Below are 27,022 nucleotides of genomic sequence, written 5' to 3'. Positions count from 1 at the left end.
GATCAGGCAGACAACCAGATATTTATTCATTTTTCTTCATTTGTAGCAGAGGGCAAGAAGGCATCTTTCTCACAGGGTAATCTCGTCACTCATTCCATTGTGTGTTTGACTGCCTTATCCCTTTCTTTCTTCTGTCTTTCTGTCTTCCTTCCTTTGTATCAGAGTATTTCACAATTTAAAATTATGGATATAAACAAAATATAATTAAACTTCAAACAAATTTAAAATGTTAAAATGATTAGACTATTTTTGACCAGAAGTGGGCTACTTCAATAGTGTTATCTCATCCATTTACTAGATCTTCTTTTTTTTTTAAATTTCCAAAACAAATACAAGAATACAAAATACTTACTAATAATCTAAAACACAGTGCACCCCAATACTCACAGGACCCTTTGGAGCAATACTTCTATTACGAAGCTCCTTCCCAAAATTGTATTGATTGTTGCTTAGGGGCTTTCCCCTTACCTTTCATTAATACAAATTCAATAAATCTACCCCATATAGCATTAAAAAAAATTAAATTTATTTCCCCTCTTTTTATTTAAGTTCAGTAGTCAAATTATCATTTAATGCAATGTCCCATACTTCAATATACCAATCTTCTAATTTACCGTATTTTTTGCTCCATAAGATGCACCGGACATTAAGACGCACTTAATTTTTAGACGAGGAACACAGGGAAAATATATTCTGAACCAAATAGTGTAATAAAATATTTAATAAACTATAACAGAATAACATTTGAACCATGTAAAGTGAACAGCAGTCAACAGTGGCATTAATATAGACCATTATCAGCCAGTGATAAGACCTATACCACTCTACCTATATTTTACATTTCCTTTCATCCACCTCCTCCCCATGCTTATAGAAATGTCTCAATGACAGATGAGATTGTTGTGCAACTCTGCCCAACTACAGCTCAAGCCTATACAGTGGTGCCTTGCTTAACAGGCGCCCCGTTTAACGACGAATCCACATAGCGATGGCTTTGCGATTTTTCCCCATAGGCCCCATTTTCCCCCAGCTGACCGGCGGTGGTTTCCGCCGCTCAGCTGGGGGAAAATGCCGGCTAGGGCTTTGCAAGGACCTAAAGCCTCAGCCGGCATTTCCCCCCAGCTGAGTGGCGGTGGCTTCGGAAGGACCGCTCAGCTGGGCGAAAATGCCGGCGGGCGCTTCGGACGGACTGCCGGGAAGCTCTCCCCCGCAGTCCTTCGGAAGCCACTGACGCTCAGCTGGGCGAAAATGCCGGTGGGCACTTCAGAAGGACCGCCGGGGGGCCCTCCCCCGCGGTCCTCCCAAAGGCCCCATTTCCACACAGCTGATTGGCGGTTCCAAAATGGCTGCCCGCAGCGCTTTCGCACCAATTCCTCGCTTACCGAGGTGGCGAAAATGGTGGCCCTATGGAGGATTCCGGCTTAGCGGTGAGTTTACCCCCCCATAGGAACGCATTAAACGTTCCATTTAGCGATGTTTCCGGATAGCGACGTTAATCCTGGAATGGATTAACGTCGCTATGCGTGACACCACTGTATTAAGTTAGAAATGGTTTGTCTGATTTGGCACTGCATTGAGAGGTCCCTTTTAGTTGTGTGGGGGATAAATAGTGGAATGAAACTGTTTAACAGCTGGTTTTCCTTATTTACTTTAGGTTATGCAAAAGAACAGCAACATAAAGCTTAACCCATTCACCAGCAGTAGCACATGCTCAGCATAAGACCAAATCTCGTGTTTTTGACATAATTGAACATTTATAGCATGCAAGGCACAACAGCCATGAACAATGTTCTTGATGAGCCAAAAAAACTGAATACAAACTATAGTATAGCTGAAATCAGGAAGCAGGTACAGTACTGTAATCCAGTTAGAAGTCAGGAGGCACAGTTAGTTTCCTTGCTGCAACACCCTTTGGAAATACATTCTCTATTAGATGCCCAGAACTATTTGAAAAGTTTGCAAGTTGAATTCAAATTTCCCATAAAAATGCATTGAAAATTAATTAATGCATTTTTATGGGGGGGGGAAGGTCAGAAACTTTAAAAAACTTAAAAGAAAGGCATTTACCAGGTACTGTAGACTGAGCCTTGCTCTTCACAGTGCCTTGGTAGACCCCAGAACAGCCAAAAAAGAGCCCTGAACACCAGCAGGCACCCGGCAGACGGCAGCCATTTTGTGCTCTTCTCAGCTCCTTCCCCTTCCCCTCTCCCCACCTAACAGCTGATCAGCGCTGGTCTGAAAGGCTTTGCAGAGAGCTTTTAAAGCAAGTACCCCTATGCATGTTTCTACACAAGCAGGTTTCAACTCAAACGGAGCACCTTTTCACCCAAGCACAATTTAACCCAAAACAAACAGCTTTTAAAGTAAAACTAGCAGCTTTTAAAGACAAGAATGCACGTTTCTACACAAGCAGGTTTCAACTCAAATGGAGCACCTTTTCACCCAAGCACTAACCCCAAACAAACAGCTTTTAAACTAAATTTTACATTTTAAAATGACAATACCAGGCAGTCCCAGGTCTCTCTCCCAGCTCTCTAACTGCTTGGACTAGCAAGGAAGCAGACAAGCAGCCTCTTCACTAACTGAAAGTTTGAATTTCCCCGCTTTCCCTGCCTTCCCCGCATATTAGGTATGCTAATATCTGTGCACTGGAGGATTGTGGGAGGAACATCCAGCCCCTGATGGGGGTCCGGTGGGGCACCCCAAAACACTGAAGAGCTCTCTTGGCCTCTTTTGGGACTGGGGCTGTGCAGCCCTGTTCTGATCAGGAGGTGCAGCCGGAGGTCACCTTGCCTTTGGGGGACAGGCCACAGAAAGGAGCAGGTGGTTTAGGGGACATTCCAACTCATACCTGGCAGGAGAGATACCATTGTTGTAAAAGTGTATTTCCCAGGGTAAGGCTCATCTATTGCACTTTGGATGTGCTGATCCCTGTGATTTCCCCAAATGTGGGGAAATGAACTGCCTAAGTGGGGGACTATGTTTGTGGTTTCCCCTGTTCTCTCTAGAGTTACGCTTTCCTCTTTGGTCCTTGGGTATTTTCACTGCCTGCTACCATAGGCCTGTTATCCTTGCTGGTTTTCCAGGTGGGCTGCAGGAAACAGATCCTGGAAAGCCAGCAGTGCAGAATGGTGGGGTCTAAATAGCAAGCAGTCTCTGTTGCTAGTTCAGAGGCCTCCCAGCATGGCAGTAGGGGGGTTCTGGGGGGGGTTGAACCCCTTTCTTCTGTATTTGTTCCATAAGATGCACATACTTTTCTCCCCCACAATTTGGGGGGGGGAGTGTGTTTTATGGAGCAAAAACTACGGTAATATCATTTTTATCTTTTCAGAATCTAGCTATTAATATTCTACCATGTTTCCCCGAAAATAAGACAGGGTCTTATATAAATTTTTGCTCCAGAAAACGCTTTAGGGCTTATTTTTCAGGGGATGTTTTATTTTTTCATATTCAACAATTTCCATTTATTCAAACACAGTTTCTCATCTTCTGGCTGCTGCACAATGGTGGAGGGTGGGATTCCACTTATCTAGAGCTTATTTTTGGGGTAGGGCTTATATTAGGAGCATCCTGAAAAATCATACTAGGGCTTATTTTCAGGTTAGGTCTTGTTTTCAAGAAAACAGGGTAGCACTTGTAATAAAATTAGAAATCAATTCTTTTGAGCAATAATCAAGTTCTATCTTATCAAAAATTAACAGCAAAGCAATTTTAGAATTAAATTCGATATCTTTTTCAAATATATACCAAGTTTTGTTAAAAACTAATTTCCAAAATCTCTGAATCAATTTACAATCCCACCACATATGATAATATGTGCCAATTTCTTCATCACATTTCCAACAGGCCACAGAATACCATATTTTTGCTCCATAAAATGCACTCTCCCCCCCAAAAAAAGTGGGGGGTCTGTGCAACTTATGGAGCAAAGGCCACGATTTTGCCCCCTCTGACCCCCGGGTGGGCAGGGTGAGTCTCTAAAGCGTCCTGGAACACACCCTAGGACCCTTTGGACGCTCACCCTGCCCCCCCCCCGGGCCAGAGGGGGCGAAATCGCCACCTTCTGGGACTCTTTTGAAGCTTGGGAAGCTTCAGAAGAAACCCAGAAGGTGGCGATTTCGCCCCCTCTGGCCTTTCGGGGGGGGAACTGGTTGAGCCTCCAAAGGGTCCTAGGGTGTGTTCCATAAGACGGAGCTCTCCATAAGGATCACCAATTTGTAGGAGAAGAAAACATTATTTTTCCCCTGTTTTCTTCTCCTAAAAATCTGGTGCGTCTTATGGAGAGCTCCGTCTTATGGAGCGAAAAATATGGTAGTCTGAATGTATTATGTTCAATTTCACCAGAGTCATGTACCAGCTTAAATTAATTTAAATTTTTTCCCTTTATTCTTACTGACATTTATCTTAAAACTCTCATCTTCCAAATTTTTCTCCAATCCTGTTTTAATTTCTGTCTTTAAATCATGGTGGTGGGGAACACAGTTAATTTGTATTTTGGTTTATGTAATTAATGTTTATGTTATAGTCAAATAATTTTTTTAAAAAAGAAACAATCATGTTCCCAAATTAATTTCAAACCTTTTATTTCAGTCTCTTTTTCCTCTTGTTTCAAAATTAGGTTATAAATTCCACTTACTATTCCCTTCTTCAAAGCATCTTTCTGCATGTCTTCATGTGATTACAGAAATTGTTCATACTTAGTACAGTCTATACATGTATTTATTTATTTATTTGTTTGTTTGTTTTATACCCTGCCTATCTGGTCTTTGCAACCACTCTAGGCGGCTTCCAGACAAGTAAAAAATAACTTATACATATACCAAAGTAACAATTATAATTAATTTGCCATTAGTCTTCAATCATTCATTTGTCCAACTATCTAATTGGATATAATTATAGTTTATTAGTTTGATAGTTTATTAGTTTGAAGTTTAACTATAATCTGATCCTTCAATCTCATTTTAATCATCCAATCCTTCAATCTAGCAAGGTTTTTTTTATCCTTAAACAAATCAGCTAAACCCTTCAAGTTTGCTGGGAAAATTTCTATTTTGGTCACTAATTTTAGTGGTGAAGTAAAGGGACATAACTTCTTTTTGTGTCTATTCCAGACATTTAACGTATTTCTTTTAAAAGGGTTGTTCACCTGATTTACTGTGTTTCTTTTTACTTTGTTTAGTCGTTTAGTTGTGTCCGACTCTTCGTGACCCCACCCATGTGGTTTATTTGTTACTACATGGAACAAATATTTTTCAATATTCCCATTTATTTCTGAGGATTCCATATTCCACCAAATTAACCTTCCTTTGTTATATAGATAGCCAATAAATCTTAGTTGATTTGCTATATAATAATTTTTATATATTTGTTGTTGTTTAGTCGTTAAGTCATGTCCAACATTTCGTGACCCCATGGACCAGAGCATGCCAGGCCCTCCTGTCTTCCACTGCCTCCCGCAGTTGGGTCAAATTCATGTCGATAGTTTTGATGACACTGTCCAACCATCTCGTCCTCTGTTGTCCCCTTCTTCTTTTGCCTTTACACTTTCCTAACATCAGGGTCTTTTCCATGGAGTCTTCTCTTCTCATGAGATGGCCAAAGTATTGGAGCCTCAGCTTCAGGATCTGTCCTTCCAGTGAGCACTCAGGGTCACGAATAATCGGACATGACTTAACGACTAAACAACAACAACAAATGTGTAGTGACAGAACAGTTGCCTTTCTTTTTTCCTTTTCCACCTCATATATAAAGTTCAAAACTCACCTAGTTAAATTATCCATCTATTTTTCCTTCATAAAGTCACAATGATCCCCTTTAATATAATGTGCTATAAATGTATTTAATCTATTTGCTAATGCAGCAGTAAAGATCTTAGCATCTTTATTTATTAGAGATACAGTATAGGCCTATAAGATCCCAGATCTGTTAGAGCCTTGTTGGGTTTTGGAAAAAGAATCGTTAATGAGTGTTTTCAAGAAGGTGGCATTGTCTCTTTTTCTAATATTTTATTATAAAACATTTTTAGCTTAGGTATCAAAATGGAACTAAGATGTTTATAATATTCTGGACCCAATCCATCAGGGCCTGGTGTTTTACCATTTCTCAGTTTATTAATGACTTCAGTAATTTCTTATCACATTCCAATAATTTAGTTTTTAAATTCTCATTTATATAATTTTCTATATCCTCTTTCAGTACATTGTTTCCTTTATATAATTTCTTTATATACATTGTAAATACCTCTGAACATTCTCTAGCTCTCAGTTTTCTAGTTCCTTTCTCTTTGCCTGAATTTCTGCCAATATCCTTCTATCTCTGCTTACTAGATCTTCTTTAGTATACATGCAGGGGTATAAACTGCATACACATAAATGCTGTATTGATTTAACTTCTCAGTCACACAAAAACAAGCCAAATAGCCCCATTTACTTGATTATTCTTTGATTGTCCTACTTCATTTCAAAGTCTAGTAAGTGACTTATAGATGACTGAGAGTCTTATACTGGTGGGAGATACTCTTTGGCAGACATCCATTCATCAAAGTGTGTTGTTTTGGCTCTCCACAGATTTAACTTAGCCTCTTCTGGTTTAATATTTAGAGCTTGAGATGTGCGCATAAAACGTTTTCTCTATTTTAGCTGCTGGATAAGGGGGTCAGTGTCCATGAACTGGATGAGTTTGGCAATGTATTGCCTCATTTCATTATTTGCTAGCACCTCTCAATGTACCTCTAGCGCAGTGGTCCCCAACCTTTTCCAAACCGTGGACCAGTTGCAGGGGGTGGGGGCAGGATCCGTGAGGGGGACAGGGTGCTTGGGCATGTGCGGGTGGGTGGGATGCTGACTCGCACATGTGCAGGTGGGCGGGGGCAGTTGCAGAGTGGGCAGGGCACGCAAGCACACAGGGGCACACGGGGATGAGCAGGACACCTATGCACACATGTGCAGGTGGCAGGGCACCCATGCATGCAGGGGGGGCGGGAGATCTGTTACCTCGGCCTGGTCCTGCAAGGCCACAGCCCGGGCCAGGGGTTGGGGACTCTGGCTCTAGAGGAGAAATGCCAGCCAAATAATAGACTTTTCCAATAGGTGTAGGTTTCAGGTAGTCCACAGTAGTCCTGCATGATTCATTAAGAGCTATATCCACTTGTTTGGCCTGTGCTGATTTATACCATATGGCACTAGCATATTCTACTGTGGAGTAGTACAAGGACAAAGCTGTTGTTCTTATTGTTTATGGGTGTGCACCCCAGTCTGACCCAGACAGTTGCCTAAGCATGTTATTTCCAGTGGCAACTTCTTTTTGCTGTTTAGACAATGTTTTTTCTAGGTCCGGGTTTGAACCAGAGTGATTCCCAAATACCTTGGGTTACAGCAGTGTTCTAAACTCTTGCCTTCCCACCAAACTCAGAACTTCCTCTCTGTTTCTCTGTTATTTACACAGAAGGCACATGTCTGTGTTTTAAAGGGTTTCGCTTCACCTCAGTGTTTTTCTAATACAAGGAAAGATCTACAGTCGTGCCCTGCTTAACGATTAACCCGTAGAACGACGAATCCGCTTCATGACAATGTTTTTTGCGATCGCAAAACAATGTTTAATTTTTTATATATTTTTTTATTTTTCTTTGCAAAGATCAGTTCCCTGATTCAGGAACCGATTCTTTGCATTACAACGATCAAAACAGCTGATCGTCGGGTTTTCAAAATGGCCATCGGGTGCTCAAAATGGCTCCCCACTGTGTTTTTGGACAGATTCCTCACTCTACAGGCACTGAAAATGAAGGATCTTCACTGGACGGTGAGTTTTCAGCCCTTTGGAATGCATTGAACGGTTTTCAATGGTTTCAATGGGCTTTTTTATTTCGCTTTACGATGTTTTCGCTCTACAGCAATTTTGCTGGAACGAATTAACGTCGTCAAGTGAGGCACCACTGCAAAAGTTAGCTAGTAGCTGATGGACTGAAAGGTTTCTACTTTGGATTGTCAAGGCAAGATCATCAGCATATGTGAAACTCCTGGCGTATGGGAATGTCAGTTGATCCTTTATGTAAGTATTAAAAAGTAATGGTGTCAGGATGCTACCCTGTGAGAGACCATTCCTTTGATTTCTCCAGACTTTGCCTCCCTTCAAATTCAACAAAGACTCTTCTGTTTTGAAGCAGAATGGCAACCATTTCTGTTAGTCCACCACCTTTAGTACAGAAGCAGAGCTTTTTGAGGAACAATCTATGTTGTAAAGTATTATACTGTATACCACTGTACGGTTGACAAATGCTGCCCCAGTTTCAAAACCATCTTTCAAAACCATTTTTATATTCTGTAGTAGATTTAGGATTTGAGCCATACAGCTCCAGCCTATTCTGCAATTACAAGATATCCAATTTTAGGGATGGATAATTTAATATCATTCCTTCAAACACTTGGTATAAGTGGCATAGTAAGAAGACTGGTCTCTAGCTTTGTGAATCTGATGTTTCTTTGCCTGGTTTCACGATAGGAATTACTTTTGTCTTCCAGCATATTTTTTGGAATTTGTTTGCTTGTCCAGCACTTATTGAAGAGCTGAAAGAGATATTTTTATTTTGTCCAAAATTTTTAATTTGCTTCCTCTGGATATCACCAAGTCCCACATCTCTGCCATCCATTCTTGCATCACCTTATGCCCTCCTGTACTTCAGTCAGTATGAAGGCAGTAGAAAGTTTATTGGATTCATTCTCAATATCCCTTTCATGTTTTTTTCTTATTATGTTTGATCTTCCCTGCCAAGAGCCATTGCTGTGCTATTTGGTTGGAGGTTATATTTGCATACAGTGTCCTTTTGTTTTGATCATTCCTCAGTCTTTTCAGTAGTCTCCAAGCTTTCTGGCTGTTTCTTGCCATGTCAAACTCTTATGAGTTCTTTTTGTTTCTGCAAGAGTCAAGGTCAAATTTATCCCAGATTTTATTATATGTTCACTAAAAGGATTTTCTTTGAAGTGTGAAATATAATCTAAGTATTGAGCATATGTTTCTGGATTGAGACCTGGGATGTAGCTGTTCTGGCACCCTCTTGGAATGGTGGCAAGAGAACATTCAAAAATGAAAGTTACAGATTGATCATAGTCCTCTGGTTGAGGGGAAATCTGAAGCACCGCTGCATCTAGCATTAAGGAAACTTTTCCCAGTTGACTTCTTAAAGAATATACAGTATCTGCAACAGAACTGTATAGATTGAGGTTGGATGCATGAGTAGATCTGACATGGAATGGGTCTGTGCTGAGTGTGTGGGATTGGATCACCTGTGCCCTTACTGCACTGCTAGGCTATAGACTCACTAACAAAAATTAGATCTGGGTGATAGCCGCTCTGTCACCAGCCACTGTTAAATGAGCCAGGCATTTTAAGATCGTGTATAAGGAACATTCTGTCCATTTTATAACAGCTTCACCATGTTCATCATTATGTTCATAGCCCCAGTATAATAACAATTATCCCAGTATGGATTTTGGAATTATTTCATGGCCAATGCAGCTGCTGCTGTTGTTATGTGCCATAAAGTCGCCTCCAAACTATGCAAGACTATGAATGAGCCATCTCATTTCAAGAAGCATTTCAGTGTTCAAATAGGTCTAACTGCTAACATGGAGCTAATGCAAGCCTTTTTTCATCCCGCTCAAAGAAATACAAAACTAAAGCTGTGCACTGGTTTTAGGAAAAAAAACCCTAAGATATAAGAATAGCAAACAGAAATTAATGCTAAAAAACATGGTTTTCTTCTTTTGTAAAGTACTGCTTAAAGTGCTATGCACAGCCCTTTCTGTATTAAGATCACTTTGCAGTCAGATGAATCTTCCTATTCAATATAGATTTTAGCTAATATCCTCCAGTTATTCATATTTTTTCCTGCTTAGACAGACCAGAACAAAAGGCATCAATACATCAGAACCTCCACTGAGACAGCTATAACAGAGAGAGTGGGGGCTGGGAGAGACGTCAGCACTCTGTCTCATGGCAACCCTATGAATGAGGGGTCTTCAAAATTTCCTGTTCTCAACACTCCTGCTCAACTCTTGAATCTGAATCAGATTCTTTTAGAGAGTCATATTTGGTCTTCCTCTTTTCCTGTTGCCTTCCACCTTTCCAGAGTTGATTAAAATTTATTATTTTTTTAAAAAAATTAAATCAATTTTTTTAAATTTTAAATCAAATTTGTTTTAATGAAATGCTTTTGCAGGAAAAATCTAATAGTTTTTTTTATTTATTTATTTATTTATTTATTTATTTATTTATTTATTTATTTATTTATTTATAATTTATACCCCGCCTATCTGGCCCACCGGACCACATTTAAGATACATTACCATTTGAACGGGTTATTCAGCAAGAAATACAGCTTAGTTATGTAGCATGAGATAGCATGAGGCTGCATATCTACCTTTTTTATAAAGTAATTCAGGTTATCCAAGCTGAGCTAACATGGACAATCAAATGTTATAAAATAAACAAAGTTCAGAAAAGGACCTTAATCCCATTGTTGTTCTGCAAATCAATGTACAAACAATGAACATATCCAGGCGGATGCCGAACGATGTGGATGAAGCGAATGCTATACATTGCATAATCTCTGGATCCCTCTAGTGCGGTGGTCCCCAACCTTGGGCCTCCAGATGTTTTTGGACTTCAACTCCCAGAAATCATGGCCAGCAGACATGGTGGTGAAGGCTTCTGGGAGTTGTAGTCCAAGAACATCTGGAGGCCCAAGGTTGGGGACCACTGCTCTAATGGGATCTGATAATTACACCCTGAAAATACATATAAATACAGTGATGCCTCGCATAACGAGTGCACCGTTTAAAGACGAATCCGCATAGCGATGCGTTTTTTGCGATCGCTAATGCGATTGCATTGCGATGTTTAGATAGGCTAAACATCGCATTGCTATGATCGGTAAGCGTTTCGCTTACCGATCTTCACATTGCGATGTTTAGAAAACAGCTGATCGGCAGTTCCACAATGGCCGCTGGATCAGCAAAATGGCCACCCGCAGCGTTTTCATGCCCTGCCCTCGCTTACCGGGCAGCGAAAATGGCGGCTGGATGGGGGAATCTTCGCTTACCGATGAGTTTTTCCCCCATAGGAACGCATTAAATGCATAGCGACAAATCCGGATAGTGATGTTAATCCTGGAACTGATTAACATCGCTATGCGGGGCACCACTGTACATATTTGGGGGGGTGTAGCATTCACCCCTGCCCTCACCTGTCCGTCACAGCTGGGCAGTGGAACATCAGCCAATGAGGGGATGAAAGGTGGTGCAGAAGGGGGAGGAGCTGGAGTGTATAAAGGGGTGTATGATGAGGGAGAGAGGAGATTAAAAAGAGATTTGAGAGAGATTTTGAGAGAGTTAGTGATGAGTGTGTCTATGGGCCTGTGAGCCAAACAGTCAGTGAGGGAAGAGTCTGTGTGTGTCAATGAGTGAGAGACCTTGATTAACATCTTGTGATTTACTTACTTTATTTTGTTAAACCAATAAACAAGTTTTTGTTTTGAAACAACCCTTGTCTTTTCTAAATATTGGATAAAATTGGTGGCAGCAACTGGAGAAGAAGAGTGAGCACTCCTGGAGGCCTGAGTTGGTAGAGGCTTCAGCGTGATCACTACGGGGGGGGGGGGGAGGTTAGTATTTTCAGGCAACGGATAAGTAAATCAGTGGATTCTGATTCCGTGGACAGAGGGGTTCCTACTGTACTTTAAATACTAGGTTTGAAGGTTGTTCGGAAGATAATTTGCTTTTTAAAAAGAGAATTTTGTTTAATCACTTAATAAACATTGGAATTTAAGCAAATACAAGAATATGTATGCTATACATATTGTTTAAATAAAACAATTTAAGTAGTTCTCCAAATATGAGTGATAAACCTATTAAACTAAAATCAGTTCTGATACAGCTGTTTTACTAATCCGACAGGTTATTGTTCCAAATATGAACTCCTCATATGTTTGCAAATATTAAACATAATAACTGAAAGCAAGAATGAGTCTTTAAATTTAAAAACTGTGATTTAAATCAAATCCACCCTGCATTTTTCTCGGCATTATTATAATTTCTCGTGAATCTTGCCATCTCATGATCTGCCCAAAGTAGGACAACCTCAGTTCCATCATTTTTGCCTCCAGAGACAGTTCAGGCTTGATTTGATCTAGGACCCACTTGTTCATCTTTCTAGCAATACAGGGTATTCACAAAGCTCTTTCTCAAGTACCGCATTTCAATCAAAACAATTACAGTATTTTCCTATCAGCCTTCTTCACTGTTCAGCTTCCACCACCAGTGGTGATCAGAAATATAAGAATGTGTATGATCCTGGTCTTGGTCTCCAATGACACACCCTTACACTTGATCTAATTCTTTCATTGCTGCCCTTACAAATTTCAGTCTTCTTCTGTTTCGATTTATTGACTGACAATTGAACCAAGGTATATAAAATCTCTATATAATTTTCTTCATTGTTAGTTTTTCTCTAGTCATAGCTACCTCTGTATTTTATTGAAACTCACAGCAACTCATATATGTGCCCCTGGAGAGAAAATGGTGCATCTTCTGCCTCTCAAATATATTTCCATCTACTATTTTCCATGCTGGTTTTCTCTTCTGTTCGCTAATGCTGCAATATTCTCATTTTACCTCCTCCTATGATTGTATTTTTGGTTGCGTTCCCCATGGTGTGTTTTCAGAAGTGTCATTTGTTTCTGGGGTTTTTTGCTTTCCCCAAACTACACAATAATGGCACTGCCTGTTTTGACTGATCTCAGTTCAATTATGTTCAATTCTAGGTTATTATTTCACACTCCCAAATAACACAGCTTTTCATACTATTTAATGAGTAAAGGTACAAAGCCCACATCACTGGGCAATTTAGTTTACATGACTTGAATACAGTTCCTTTATTTTTCATATCTGTTCCTATCCTCTGCCCAGCATAGGGCAGAGTTGTAAAAGAGTCATATTTCATCTGTCTAAATAGCTAAATGAGTTGGAATATGTGGCTGCAAAATCAGGGGTGAGAAGCTGAGATCCTTTCTATGCCTCCCTGAGCAAGCTTGACAATCCTCAAACTGTCCCAGAAAAAGGGACTAACAAATCACTTCTGAATACTCTGGGTATCACTGATTTGCCTGGTGCTTGGAATAACACTTACCAGCTTTTTTACCTCCTGCGTGGGATCTAAAATTCTATGAGTATGTCTAATGTTACAAAGCAAGACTACAATCATAACTATAACAAGAATTTTCACATTTTTATTAATCTGCATTTTTTATCCATCTCTTCTTGAAATGTTTATTATTTTTGTGACTGTGTTATTTTTCACAGGTACACCTTTTTCAGTCCTTCTGACTGATTTACATCATGTTTGTTAGTCAAACAAACAAAATACAATTGCTATTTGCTTCCTCTCATTATGTTTTCTATCTTCATCTTATTGCATTTTTTAATTATGTACAAATTCCTTTTTATTTATATATTGTTCTTATATATTTTTTCCCTTTGTGTGTTGTAAGCTGCCTAGAGTGGTCAATATGACCAGATAGGCAGGGTATAAATGGAATGAATGAATGAATGAATGAATGAATGAATGAATGAATGAATGAATGAATGAATATTGTGCACATGCACACACACCTCTTAGTGCCTTTTTAGAAGACTGCAAATATTTTAAAGATTGGTGCAAAATGCTTGCAGCAAAAACAAAATATCGGTTCATGACATAAATTTCATCCAACATCAAAAGACGCTTACAGGACTTTCTCTCTCTGCAAGCCACCCTTTTCATTCAGGAAGTTTAGATACAAGGTATCCTCCCTTCCCCCCCCCCCACCATTACTCGCAGTAGTGCCCCCAGCTCAAATGTGGAGCCTGCTTCTTCAAATGTGTGTTGACAGAATGACGACCACTCTATTTCAGCCTGCCAAGGCAGCCCACCCTCCAGGAGGCCTACCAGCCACAGCACAGCACCTCTTGCGGCTCCTCATTCCTTCCCCAGAACACAGACTACAGCAATCATCCTAAGTGCTATAATCCTGTTTAAATGCTCAAAAAAGGGTTAATTAGAAAGCACCAGCAGGGAAAGAGTTCTGTCCCCACCCCATCTGTTGCTGTCTCCAATGATAAAAGAAAACGGCTGATAGGGAAACCTTCTGTTCCACATGATTTCAGGTATTTGGGGATCCTGGTTCCTTTTCTCACATGAAGAGGCTTCTTGTGTAATTAACCTCCTCTTCAGAATGTCCTTCACATGGAGACAGTGACAGGCAGGGGATGTGACGAAAGGTCTATTCAGGCATGCTAGAAACATGTGGAACCCATACATGGTGAGGAAAATGCTCTAATCCTGCCCTCTGTGTCACTGTTTGAATCACAGACACACAACTCTCCAAAGAGGAGATGCAGTAGCTTCCCCCTCTTCAGACTGTAGCATTGGGGGTTAGGACTAGCATGCTCCCTTTACTATGCAGAGTGTGCCTGAAAAGGGATTAGAAGGCTCTCTCTGATCACACTTCCAAATTAGCTCCCTTTTGAACAATATGAATAGGGTTTATGAAGCACATGGTTCCGAATGCTGGACTTGTACAGCTATTAGAACAGCAGCTAAGCTGGGAGGAAGAGATAAAATCATATATATATATATTCCCTCAAAAGTAATGGAGATATGATGCATAATATGATGAGCAATACATCCGGTTACTTAAGGGAAGGTGACATTAATACACACACACACACACACAGAGAGAGAGAGAGAGAGAGAGAGAGAGAGAGAGAGAGAGAGAGAGATACTGTATAAAACTTGGAAAAGTCCACTTAAAATTCCTCTTAAAAACCTAAAGAAAAGTAACTAGAAATGTTTCTCAGAAAAATAACACCGTCCCAACTTGTGTACTTCTGCAATGAATTTTCATGACATCTTCATTTTTAAAAGTTAATGAGATGCATAGATCTGAGCAGTGGAACAGATGAAAAAAAAAGTAATATGGGGAATAATGGGGGGAGAGAGAGACTGAAACAGATAATCATAATGTCCAGGAAACTTTGCCAACAAAAAATTCTGAACCTCCTTACTAAATTTATTCCTCCCAGGATCCTTTGTGGGAAAAGCCATGACAGTTAAACTGACATAAAATGGATGATCAGTTTATCATGTGGAAATGCTGTAAAAGTGACAGACTTTGATAAATGAATATTTGGTAGAAGAAGCCTGAAGAGACACTAGGAAGCTAGTTTCATAAGAATGATATGTACTAAAGGTAGAAAGTGACTCAGGGAGGGTCACAATCTCAACTGAAGGCATAGCTGAGTGAAATTCCAGAAGTATTTAGGAGGATTTGCCTTACAAGTAGTCACTTGCTTGGATGCCGCTAGAAAGAACTGCTTCCAGGCAGGTAACTTGATAAAAGTTGTTCCCCTCCCAAGTGACAAAAACATTTAGGCTAGTAAACAGTGTGCACTTTTTTGAGCAAGGGGAGGGTAGAATGGGCAAGTTCGTGCAGAAGCCCACGATCCTTCTTCTGTCTTTTCCACCGCTCATGTTAGGCTCACTCTCGTGGGGGGTGGAAGAAAATTGATCAACTTGCCCAAAGACAGCAATGCCCACAGCTTCAGCCAGCGAAGACCTCCCAAGGAAACGTTTGAAGCACATTATTATTTTAAGCCATGAATAGCCAAAGGAGAAGGAAGCTGTGGCAAAGAGCCAGCTGGCACTCTGCATAATAAGGACATGAGAGAGAAAAAAGAGAGATGTGTGAAGAGGCAAGGATCTGACCTGACCTTTAGAAGAATATTGGCATTTTGCTCATCCCCTTGGGAAAGAAGGCTCTTCTTTGTCCTAAACTGTGTTAGTCCATGGCTTTGGGGAAGGAGGTGAAAAGAACTGAATCATCTTCTGTCCATAAAGGCAGAGGAAATCAAACATTACAGCTGTGTGACCAAACTGGCAAATGCGGTTCTCTCAGCTTGAGGAAAACGGAGTCATCCTCTCAAGGTGAGCTGTATGAACAAACAGAAAATGTACATGGAGATTTTGATTCATCAGGGAATCAAATCCCTTCCTCCTTCCCTCCCACAAACACACTCTGGAATGTCACTATGTGATGAGGCAGTAACCCCAGTGGTTCCCAACCTTTTCCAAGTCGCAACCCCCTTTTATAATAGCCAAGTAACCTGGCACTCTATCACCGCATCTGAATAAACAGGCCATCATCATTACTCCCTGACAGGGCAGGTGCTGCGGGTTGCCCTCCTACAGCTCCTGCTCCTGATCCCACCCTAACCACTTCAAAACTGGGGAAGGAACAAGTAGGGAGAAGAGAAGGCAAAGGACTTCAATGATGGGCCAGGGAACGGGAGGACACTGCAGAACCCAAGGAGGGTCCAAAAATTCATGCAGAGAGGATCCCCCTCAGAAACTGGCATGAAGCTTTCCTTGCACCCACTGCAGAAGAGGGGGCAGGATTTGTTTCTGTGCCCTCCTCCTGGGGATTTGTTGTTTCTGGGTGGGTTCTTTTTCCTTCTCCTCCCTTTTTTAGGCTCTCCAGAAGTGATGTGTCAGAGTGAAAATCCTTTTCTCATGAAAGTGGCAGCAATTATATCTTTATGCTGGCATTTCTTTTTCTTTCCCTTTCTTTTTCTTTTTGTAAAAAAGAGCCCCGGTCATTCCTTCTCGGGGAAAACAGAGGCTTCTTTCTCTCCTTCCCCCCCCCCAAAAGGCATGCTTCTCATACATACACAATAGCTTTAATATACCGCTCCAAACGGTCAAGGAAGAAATTATTTGATAAGGGCTACAACACATATAAGGTGACCTGCAACACACACATACCCGAGAAAGAACTTTATGACCCCCAGGTTGGGAAACTGCCCTAAAGCCAAAGGATCTGTCCTAAGAACACATCTGGTGGCAGCACTGTTTGGCCTACATACATGTATAGGGCTATACTTTACAGTTGTATTTTAAAAAGCTCATGATGCACTCTCAGATTTGTTCAAGACACATTTCTGCCGAAAGGAAAAGATGGATCATGCCCTGATGCCCTCTCCCTTTTAACCCTTTCCCTTTTTGGACACATAATATGAAAAAATATTTTTCAATTATCTACTTCCCAACCCTATTCTTTTTCCATTGTTCCCACAATTGCTGGATCTGAGAAGAGACAGACTTTCTGTGTCTTTAAAAAATACGCAGAAAGAAACTGCAGTTTCATCTTCATTGCCATAATGCTGTAGCAATGGGGAGAACCTTGTACATTGCTGAAATTCTTATTTCTATGCAATTGCCAGACAATGTGTGTACACAGGCTGTAAAACTGCAAAAACACAAATCACCAGCAATGCCTTCATGGATCTCTTCTATATTTTTATACATCCAGTATAAAATGAAAGAAAGCAGAATTGTAAGAATGCCAAATGCAGCTCTCCACTGGCCTTTTCAAAACAACTGAGCAAGAAACTGGAGCAAAACAATTAGATATGCAACACATAAGCACATATAAATCAGCTGTTGGCTGACCCTAGATGCTAGCCATCACCACTCCTTCATGAAACCTGCTGCTTATAATCATTTTTGCAATATAGCAAGTTGAAGTAGCCAGATGACAGCATTTTTCAGGACCAGCCCTCAGGTTTATATAGTGCAGATGAGGATTTATTAGCATGAGTATTTACTAGAAATAGATGAGAAATTAACTGGGTTCACATTTTAATATGAACTCATCAAATATGCAGTTCTTGATCCAATGCACAAGCTATAACACAATGATATGGTGCTATTTTCACTTCTCCAAACCTTATAGTGTAGTTTTCAAATCTAAAAATAACAAAGCATACAACATTACTAAAAGCAAAGCTGCACGCAAAACTACATTAGCCAGAATCCTCATCTAGATTTTTGTCAGAGAAGTGTGATGGCATAAATTGTGGTGGCAAACAACCATTAGATAATGAGTTCCTCTTTGCATTCCTAGATGTATGCCAGTCCCTGTACTTGGTAAAGCTAAGAATGAGAGTGGTGACTCATTAATAGCCACTGTGATTTATGCCATTAAAGATTCAGGAGGTAAATCCACAATGGGATTCTGACCCTATAATAAGAAGGATTACTTCCAAAAATGTAGATATTTCAAAATTTGCATAGAAAAATAGTCTGAGGAAGTGAGTCCAAAAAAGTTCACATTAAAATATAGCAGTTAGTTTTTAAGGTGACACAACGTTTCCATCTTCTTTATTTTTCCTTTTTCTTGGCCTGATATCCAAGAGATTTGTCTATCCTTAGTCAAGACCTAGAACCACTGAGACAATAATTATGCATAGTGAAAATAATAAGGTGGAAAGTTTCCCTTCCTTCTGGACACCCTTTTAAAATGGGAATTCTATACACCACAGACACGTATTTTCAAAGTTAGTACATATATGGCACTGGTCTTTAAGGCAAATACTTCTTCTAGTGTAGACACTCTAAACAGTAAGAAGAACTAGAACCACTGATGAAATCTCTTATGGCTTAGGGTGCAGTAAACATTAGTACAGAAACTCAGTATCCAAAGGACTTGACAGATAGTTCAACATGCAAATAATAACCCCAGTCCCACCCACCCCAATCTTCCTGCAACATTCCTCGATCGGTCTTTATTTTCCTACTAAGAGTACTAAACTAGCAGACATCACTTGTTTCCCATATACAGTACCCTTATTTTTTAAATGTTCCTGCGGCAACTCACAGAGTCCTGATTTTTTGGCCAGCACTATAGGAAGACTGAAAGCACCGTATGGTACATGGAAAGGAGGCCATTAATTTACATTTAATCAAAAAGGAGAGGGGAGGGAGAAGGAGAGAGAAACAAGTAATAAACTCGATTAACAATATAATTAGAGCAATAAAACAAGGCAATCAAACAGTGAGCAACAGGCCAATGAATGGCCATAAAATTAAACTCATTAGTGATCTTCAAGTGGCTCTATTATGGGATTCCTCACTAGGCTAAACTGCAAACCACAATTCCAAGTCCACACAAATTAAAACCGGGACATGCAAAGGATGCGACTGTACCCAAGGTTGTTCTGAGTGCTGCCCAGGAGATCTTTATGGAACTTCATGGCTACTAGGTATAAAGTGAGATAGCTGGTGTAGCTCAATGGCTTAGAGCAGCTGACTGTGAATCTAGGACACAAAGAGTTCAAATTCTCTGCAATGTCTCCAATGAACAGAGCCAGTCAACATGATCCTGAGCAGGTGTGGCTGATTACATGATCTGCCATGTGAGTGGCTTTGAGAGAGGCACATAGTCTCAGAGTGCCACTTTGTATTGGAGGGTTGCCATGAGCTGGAAGTGACTTGATGGAGTGTTATTGATGTTGTAGATATAAAGTCACTTGCCCAACTGACTAGCACTGGAAAGAAAGTGCTTACATGACTAGATGCTATTTCTTGCCAGGATGTAAACTAAACGGTCCCACAAATAAGTGAAAACATAAATGGGCCATTGATCAAAGGTACTGTACAATTACTTTCGATACCAGCAACCACTGGCTTGATGGTGACCTTCACATGTGATGGGCTTTAACTCCCTGAGGATGATGGCAGCTGTAGCCCAAAAAGCCTAGCAATAACCAGCTTAGAGGATATGGTCACAGAAGCCCAAACATTTCCATTGCACCCTACAGTCAATAGGTCAAATTCACAACATTTAATGTTGTCCCAGCCCATAATAAACTCTTTTGCCAAGCTGCTTGCCTCTCAACAGTAAAATTTATCAGCTGACTGACATCAGGTCTTTAATACCATATAAGCAGAAAGAGTAGCATCAGAAATATTGCATAGCCTTCCTCATTTTCAGGTTCAAACATATTCAGCACAGATGTTCATGGTATGGTCTGAATACTGGCCTGGGACTTTGAAGATACGTACAAAGTAACGAAATTTAGTGAATTACCTTTGACTACTCGCTCTGCTTCGTAGACTTACAGTGTTATTGTGAGGATGAACGGGGTGAGGAAGAGAGCCATATATGTTGCCTTTGAGCTTATAGGAGAAAAGGTAGTACTGTATGTAATACATAAATAGATTCAGGACTAGGTGCTGTCATCAACTCTGCCCAGACTCTTCTGGTTAGAAGATTTCAGAATTAGCCAGAAGCAGCAACAGTGGAAAGACAAAGGCTGATATACAAATCTCAGGGACCAAATAGGGTGTTGCCTCAAAAAGCTCACATCACATTATCTAATGACATGTGTTAAATGACCTTATTACAACAGAGGACAACATTTTAACTCATAATTAAAAGGGCAAAGAGGAAACATTACAGGGTGGGTGGGCAGGAGGGGGAGACATTCAAGAAGTCTCAAACCCCCAAATATTATATTTTAAAAATCAAGTGTAGGCTTCAACTTCTGCTTAGCGTGGGAGAAGTTGAATACTCCAGTTCTGAAATAAGAGCCAGAGCAAATTACAAAAATGTCCCACTTTCATTAAAGCCTCCAATTCCCAGTTTAAAGCCGCTTACCACAGCATATGTCACATAGTGGTCTGAATGTCAGGTTCAATCATTACCTCCAATTTTCCAAAGAACTCCCTAGAAAATCATTTTTAGAGCATCCTTGAAACACAAGGATGAGAGCAGAAGTCATCAGAAGCAATCCTCAGTCTGGAAAGGAGAACCATGGCTGCTTTGTTCAGTAACAGGCCTGAGGCAATGTTTTTTACAGAGGTGTATAGGTAACCCAGCAGCCAAGAGCCTAAGGATATATCTGTCCACTTGCAAGAGGGTCTGTCCCTTGAAGTCTCTCATTACTCCAGAGGCCCTCCAGATGCCTTCCCTGTGTGAATAAATACTTTGCAGGACTGTGGGTTCGGACTGTTTTCCCCCTTTCTAAACTAGCCTGTAAAATACATGACAAATTCATCAAACAGAATGCAGCTGACAAGGCAGCTAAGTCTTTGACCCCTTTTCCCTCAGCCCCATTGTTGCAGACAGGTAACACTGATCTCCTGCAGCTGGCGGACTACAGCTGGCTTGCCGGATTGCACAGGGTTATTCAAAGATCATGAATCAGCTGGAAGAAATGTCATAGCCTGTCTTGTCCAACCCTTCAAGAAACTCCAAGTTAGAGCATTCCTGGCTGACTGCAGTCCAGTTTCTACTTCAAGGCCTCCAATCTGTAACTATGCCTGCATACACACAAGGATGATTTTGATATCAAGTATGGATAAGCAAGAGGGATTAGCTTTGAAATGGGATAAGGAAGAAAATAGGAATATGGAAGTCCAGGAGCAAACTCATCCCAACAGCAACCACAAAAGGAAACACACAACCACCAGCAACTTACCAAGGGCGAAATAGTGACAGATGTGTGTGTTTATATAAACAAAATTAGTTTAATTAAAAATACTGAAGTATGAAAGTATTTGAGGCTTCACTTCAGATAGCATATTATACTTAATGTTCTATTCTCTTCCCTCAGAGGACTGAGAGCAGCCCTCTTTCCCCTCCGAGAATGCCCTTGACTTGAGTATGAAGAACATCACAGTGATACAATTGAGTATCATTCTAAGGGGCATTCTACCCTTCTGGCAACAGCAAAGCTGCTGAACACAGCCAGGCCACCACATGAAGTGGTGACAGAGCTTACTTTGTGTAAAAAGAATAGGGGAAAAGAAATACTTTAAGGCAAAGCCCAGGTTGAAATTTATTCCAACTCAGTACCTCAACAGGTAGAAAAAATATTTCATTAGCTTAGAACTGATTTATACAGTTCCTTAAAAACTGGCTAAGAGGGACTAAGATGGGATCCATACTTGAAAAACATACATACAAAGAGGGACCAAGAGATAACAGCATGGTTCTTCTGAAAAAAGACTGAAAAGATACGCTGTCCATCTCTCAGTTCTCTTTGCCCTGGGATGCCAAGTAAATTTCAGCATGAACTGTGAGGAAGAGATGCAGAAGGAGTAAGGCGGAAGACTCCCTTCCCCACCTTTTATCTGATGTCCCACGCTAGCCATAAGTAATGCGAGATAACCAGAGAAGTCAGCAAAGAAAGGAAAATCAAGCCCCTTTCCCCCCCCCATAGAAGTCTTTAAGGTGTAGATAAATAGGGAGTTCGTTGAAAGGCAAGGTTATTAGAGAGGAGCCGAGCAGGGTGAATGGTGCACAGAATTACTGCCAATGAAAATCAGATTAACTAAGATGGATCTAAGCCTAGTAACTCAGGAGAAAACCTTGGCCTCTCCGAAATGTTTTGGATGACTTAACAATAAGCTAACTGTGTCTGAGCATGGCAATAATTAAAAGCAGAACTGGACAAATTCTGGTTGGCAAGTATGTTCCAGTAATTATTCCCACATGAAGACTCCTTTGGTTCATTGCTAATATGGCTCCATCACCACCAAAGCAAACACACAAGCTTAGATCAGAATGACATCCATGCTAGAAATGAACTTCCCAATGACAAGAGCACCTGGGAAAGCCACCTGAAAACCTAGTTCCTGAAATGTTTTTCCTGGAGTGTTTTCAGACGGAGGACTACTCTCACTGATAACAAGAAGACACTCTACAGCTATTCCACCTTTTATTCCTTAGCAGATTTTCTGCTGTAAGGAAAATGATAGAAGCAGCAATAGAAAAACAAGGAAGGGTTATGACCAGAGAACTATGTTCTTGCGATTTAACAAATCAGTGAAGGATACAAGATGATGGCATGATAAAAAAACTTATTTGGGACCACTCCTAGATAAAAAAAGGTAGCCTGTACAAACACTTGCAGATAAGATAACACAACCTCCCTCTCTCAGCTAATTGTTCTTCTAATGCCTTGCTGACCTCCCTTCTTATCTGCAGCTACTCCCCCCTTCAGTTGCAAAGGCATGAGTCATGAACAAGAAAAAAGGAATTAGTGGATGCACCTGCTATGAAATAAACCTGATGCCCTCTAGCAGGAGACAATTATCAGCTATGCTCTAGGAACTGCAAAGAGACAAACCTCTTCTACTCAGGTTCCTCTCACACACAACTCAAGCCAATTACTTATGGCCCAGCAAACAGCCTTGCTGATCTACCATTGGGGAAAAGTAAATAAATGAAGGTTAATATCCTTGGCAAACTCACTTGATACACTGCATTGGTGATGATGGCAGTGGAAAGAACGGGCTTAATAAAGTATTTTCACACCACATAAATTGTATTTTATGCATGCTCGCCTCCTCATACTACCAAAACTAAGAGGCAGAAACTCTCTAGGGCCTTCCGCAAAATGCTTCCACTGAAGAAAGGAACAGGAAGCAAATAATCAGTACTAAAGGCTGGAATATCATTTTTCCAGCACTGTTGGGCTCCAAAATTTTCTGGTGAGAAAAATAGATTTGCATGGGTCTGCTAAATATTCATGGGTTCCAATGATGAAGTTTCATCTAACATTCAGTCTGGCTCACAAATTAACTGTAGCTGTTCATTCAATTCATTCTTTCAACTTGCAAATGCAAAATCCCTATTCCCCTTATTTGGTGTCAACATAAATTTTAAAATGTGCACATTTTTCCCTTTTAATAAAAGAGTAGCAACAACAGCTCAGCTTCCAAAAAAGTGAATCAGGCCTCCCTATAGACATCTTCTTGATGTCTTCTGCTTCTGTGAGGTCCACACCATTTTTGTCTTTTATCATGTCCATCTTTGCGCAAAAGATTCCTTTAATATCTCCAATTTTCTTGAACAGATCTCTGGTTTTTCCTTTTTTATTATTTTCCTCTATTTCTTTGCACTGTTCATTTAAGAAGGCCCTCTTGTCTATCCTTCCTATTCTTTGGAAGTCTGCATTCCATTTTCTGTAACTTTCCCTATCTCCCTTGCATTTTGTTTCCCTTCTCTTCTCTGCTATTTCTAAGGCCTCGTTGGACAGCCATTTTGCTTTCTTGCATTTCATTTTCTTTGGGATGGTTTCTGTTGCTGCCTCCTGTACAATGTTACAAGCCTCTATCCAAAGTTCTTCAGGCACTCTGTCCACCAAACTGAATTCCTTAAATCTGTTCTTCACTTCCACTGTGTATTCATAAGGGATTTGGTTTAGATTATACCTGACTAGCCCAGTGATTTTTCCTACTTTCTTCAGTTTAAGCTTGAATTTTGCTATAAGAAGCTGATGATCAGAGCCACAATCAGCTCCAGGTCTTATTTCTGCTGACCGGACAGAGCTCCTCCATCTTTCGCTGCAGAGAACATAATCAATCTGATTTCGATATTGCCCATCTGGTGATGTCCATGTGTAGAGTCACTTCTTGGGTTGTTGGAAAAGAATGTTTGTGATGACCAGCTTGTTCCTTTGACAAAACTCTATTAGCCTTTGCCCTGCTTTACTTTGAACTCCAAGGCCAAATGTACCTGTTGTTCCTTTTATCTCTTGACTCCCTACTTTAGCATTCCAGTCCCCTATAATGACAAAAACATTTTTCTTCTGTGTCAGTTCTAGAAGATCTTGTAAGTCTTCATAGAATTGGTCAATTTCAGCCTCTTCAGCATTGGTGGGTTGGTGCATAGATTTGGATTACTGTGATGCTGAAAAGTCTGCCTTGGATTCGTACTGAAATCATTCTATCATTTTTGAGATTATATCCCAGTACAGCTTTTCCCACTCTTTTGTTGACTATGAGGGCTACTCCATTTCTTCTACGGGATTCTTGCCCACAGTAGTAGATATAATCCTCTGAATTGAATTTGCCCATTCCCGTCCAAATTTAGTTCACTGATGCCCAGGATGTCAATGTTTATTCTTGCCATCTCTTGTTTGACCACATCCAGTTTACCAAGGTTCATAGATCGAACATTCCAGGTTCCTATGCAGTATTTTTCTTTGCAGCATCGGATGTTCCTTTCACTTCCAGCCACGTCCACAGCTGAGCGTCCTTTTGGCTTTGGCCCAACCACTTCATTAGCTCTGGAGCTACTTGTACTTGTCCTCCGCTCTTCCTCAGTAGAATGTTGGATGCCTTCCGACCTGAGGGTCCCGTCTTCCAGTGTCATATCTTTTAGCCTTTTGTTTCTGGTCATGGGGCTTTCTTGGCAAAGATACTGGGGTGGCTTGCCATTGCCTGCTGCAGGTGAATTGTGTTTAGTTGGAATTCTCCACTATGACCGGTCCGTCTTGGGTGGCCCTGCACGGCATAGCCAATAGCTTCACTGAGTTACTCAAGCCCCTTTGCCATGACAAGGCAGCAATCCATGAAGAGGATTCAATGTAGGAAACCAATATTTATTGATTAGTTCAAGAAGTGGAAGATTTAACTTTTCTATCCAGTCAGTTTCTTCATCTAAATTTGCCCCCCCTTCATTAATACTTGTTCTATGGGTGTTAAACAGGTGGTCTCTGTGCCTATCTCAGAGTAGTCAGTTGACTAGATGGGCGGGGTATAAATGCAATAAGTAACTAAACATAAATAAATATCTCCCCATTCCTATTCCACATGATTGCAGAAAGTTGAAAAGATTCTTAAAGACAAGGACATCTGATCGCATGTTTCTTTAATATTTTCTTGTGTCAGAAGCATCACAGTATAATTAATGAATATATCAAATAATTTTTGCCTCTTCATGGGCAACATCAAGAGAATTTGAACCAGTTAACATCCATTCTTCCATTGTACATGTTGTGAGAAACACAGTACCCAGATGTGAAGTTGTCTGTTTTTAATGACAAGAAACACTCATTATGAGCAATAATGCCACGTTAGTGTATGTATGAACTATAGCTCCGCCCTAGACATGCAGACTGATTTATGTTTTATCTGATGCATCCGGAAAACTATGTTTTTCTCTGTTCATGTCAATCGAAAACTAATGGGAGAGCATGACATCTCCCTGAAAGCCTAGCAAATCCATGTCTGCACTGTAACCTGAACCCAGGTCCAAGCCAGGCATGTCGCCCAACGTTTGTTACAACAAACAATTGTGCAGACTGACATAGTGTCAATTTTCCTGTAACCAAGAAAGTATTTCAAATTTTCTTAGCTCCCCAGATGAAACAGACAGATTTAAAAAGCCTACTGGATTAGGGATCTATCTATATCAAGAATCTGAGACTTCTTCCTTTCTTTTTCCTCTGAATTTTACCTCTCGGAAAAAAGAATAATAATAATATGCTTTTGTCCTCTTGGCTCACGCTTTCCCTGTATGAAAAACAGCGCTCAGTGTGTTATGACAGCAAAGTGATGTATGGCTAATGCAGGCCATACGGGTTGGAGGGATAATTACCCCCGCATCTTGCTGGCTGGCAGACATCAAATACTTTTCTAGACATTTAGCAGAGCCTCCAATTAATCTGAGTCCTTGCTGGCCCCAGAGCCACGGCAGCCTCATCCAAGAAGCCTTGATAAAATGAGTGTCGAAAGCTGGCCACTGGAGTTCTAGGGGCAAAGTATATTCTCTAACACCCCTCCCATCCCTGAGCAGGAGGAGGGACCACTTCTGTCAGCATAACAAGATTAACAAAGATGCTTCTCAGCCTAGGTTCTTCCATTACCTCATCAGCTGCTGCTGCAGCCACCACACCTCCCCTTCCCAGGCTGTCAAAGAAATGCGAGAAGCCTGGGAAGAGTCATTAATCTCAACATGTGGAAGAGCTGCAGAATAGGCTCCTTGCTCATGGCCCAAAGCTTCTCACATTATCCTGCTAGTGCAGCTCCCATGCTACCAAGGTACTAGCCAAACCTAGTCTCCCAAATTGCTTTCCTTTAGCTCTGCCACACTTTCAATTGAAATGAATCAGGGGAAAAAAAAATCAGAAAAAGGCCATGTGATTCCTTCTGATCTAAAGAAAGCAATACAAATGCAGGAGCAGGTGATACCTTTATTGGACCAAATAGATGGCTTATTTTTCTTTCTTCAAGTGCACTCTGCAAAACACATCAGAGTTACACAGTTCTATCTCAGGTGCCTCACTGAGTAATCTGAGTAAGGCCATCTTTTCCTATCCAGGTAAAATCACTGCTTGTTAAACATCCTTAAATTTTGCAA

The 27,022-nt window shown here is 40.6% G+C and overlaps 1 protein-coding gene and 1 pseudogene across 1 annotated transcript in view; one reads left to right on the top strand and one right to left on the bottom strand.

The window, feature by feature from the left end:
- B4GALNT4 (beta-1,4-N-acetyl-galactosaminyltransferase 4) overlaps nucleotides 1-27,022 on the bottom strand; it is a 251,205-nt gene that overhangs the window by 163,970 nt on the left and 60,213 nt on the right. The window lies entirely within an intron of this gene.
- Nucleotides 2,844-2,998, top strand: LOC144586190 (U1 spliceosomal RNA; annotated as a pseudogene).

This window comes from Pogona vitticeps, chromosome 1, assembly GCF_051106095.1.
Source record: "Pogona vitticeps strain Pit_001003342236 chromosome 1, PviZW2.1, whole genome shotgun sequence".
Lineage (NCBI taxonomy): Eukaryota > Metazoa > Chordata > Lepidosauria > Squamata > Agamidae > Pogona > Pogona vitticeps.
This window is presented reverse-complemented; position numbering and strand designations above follow the sequence as displayed.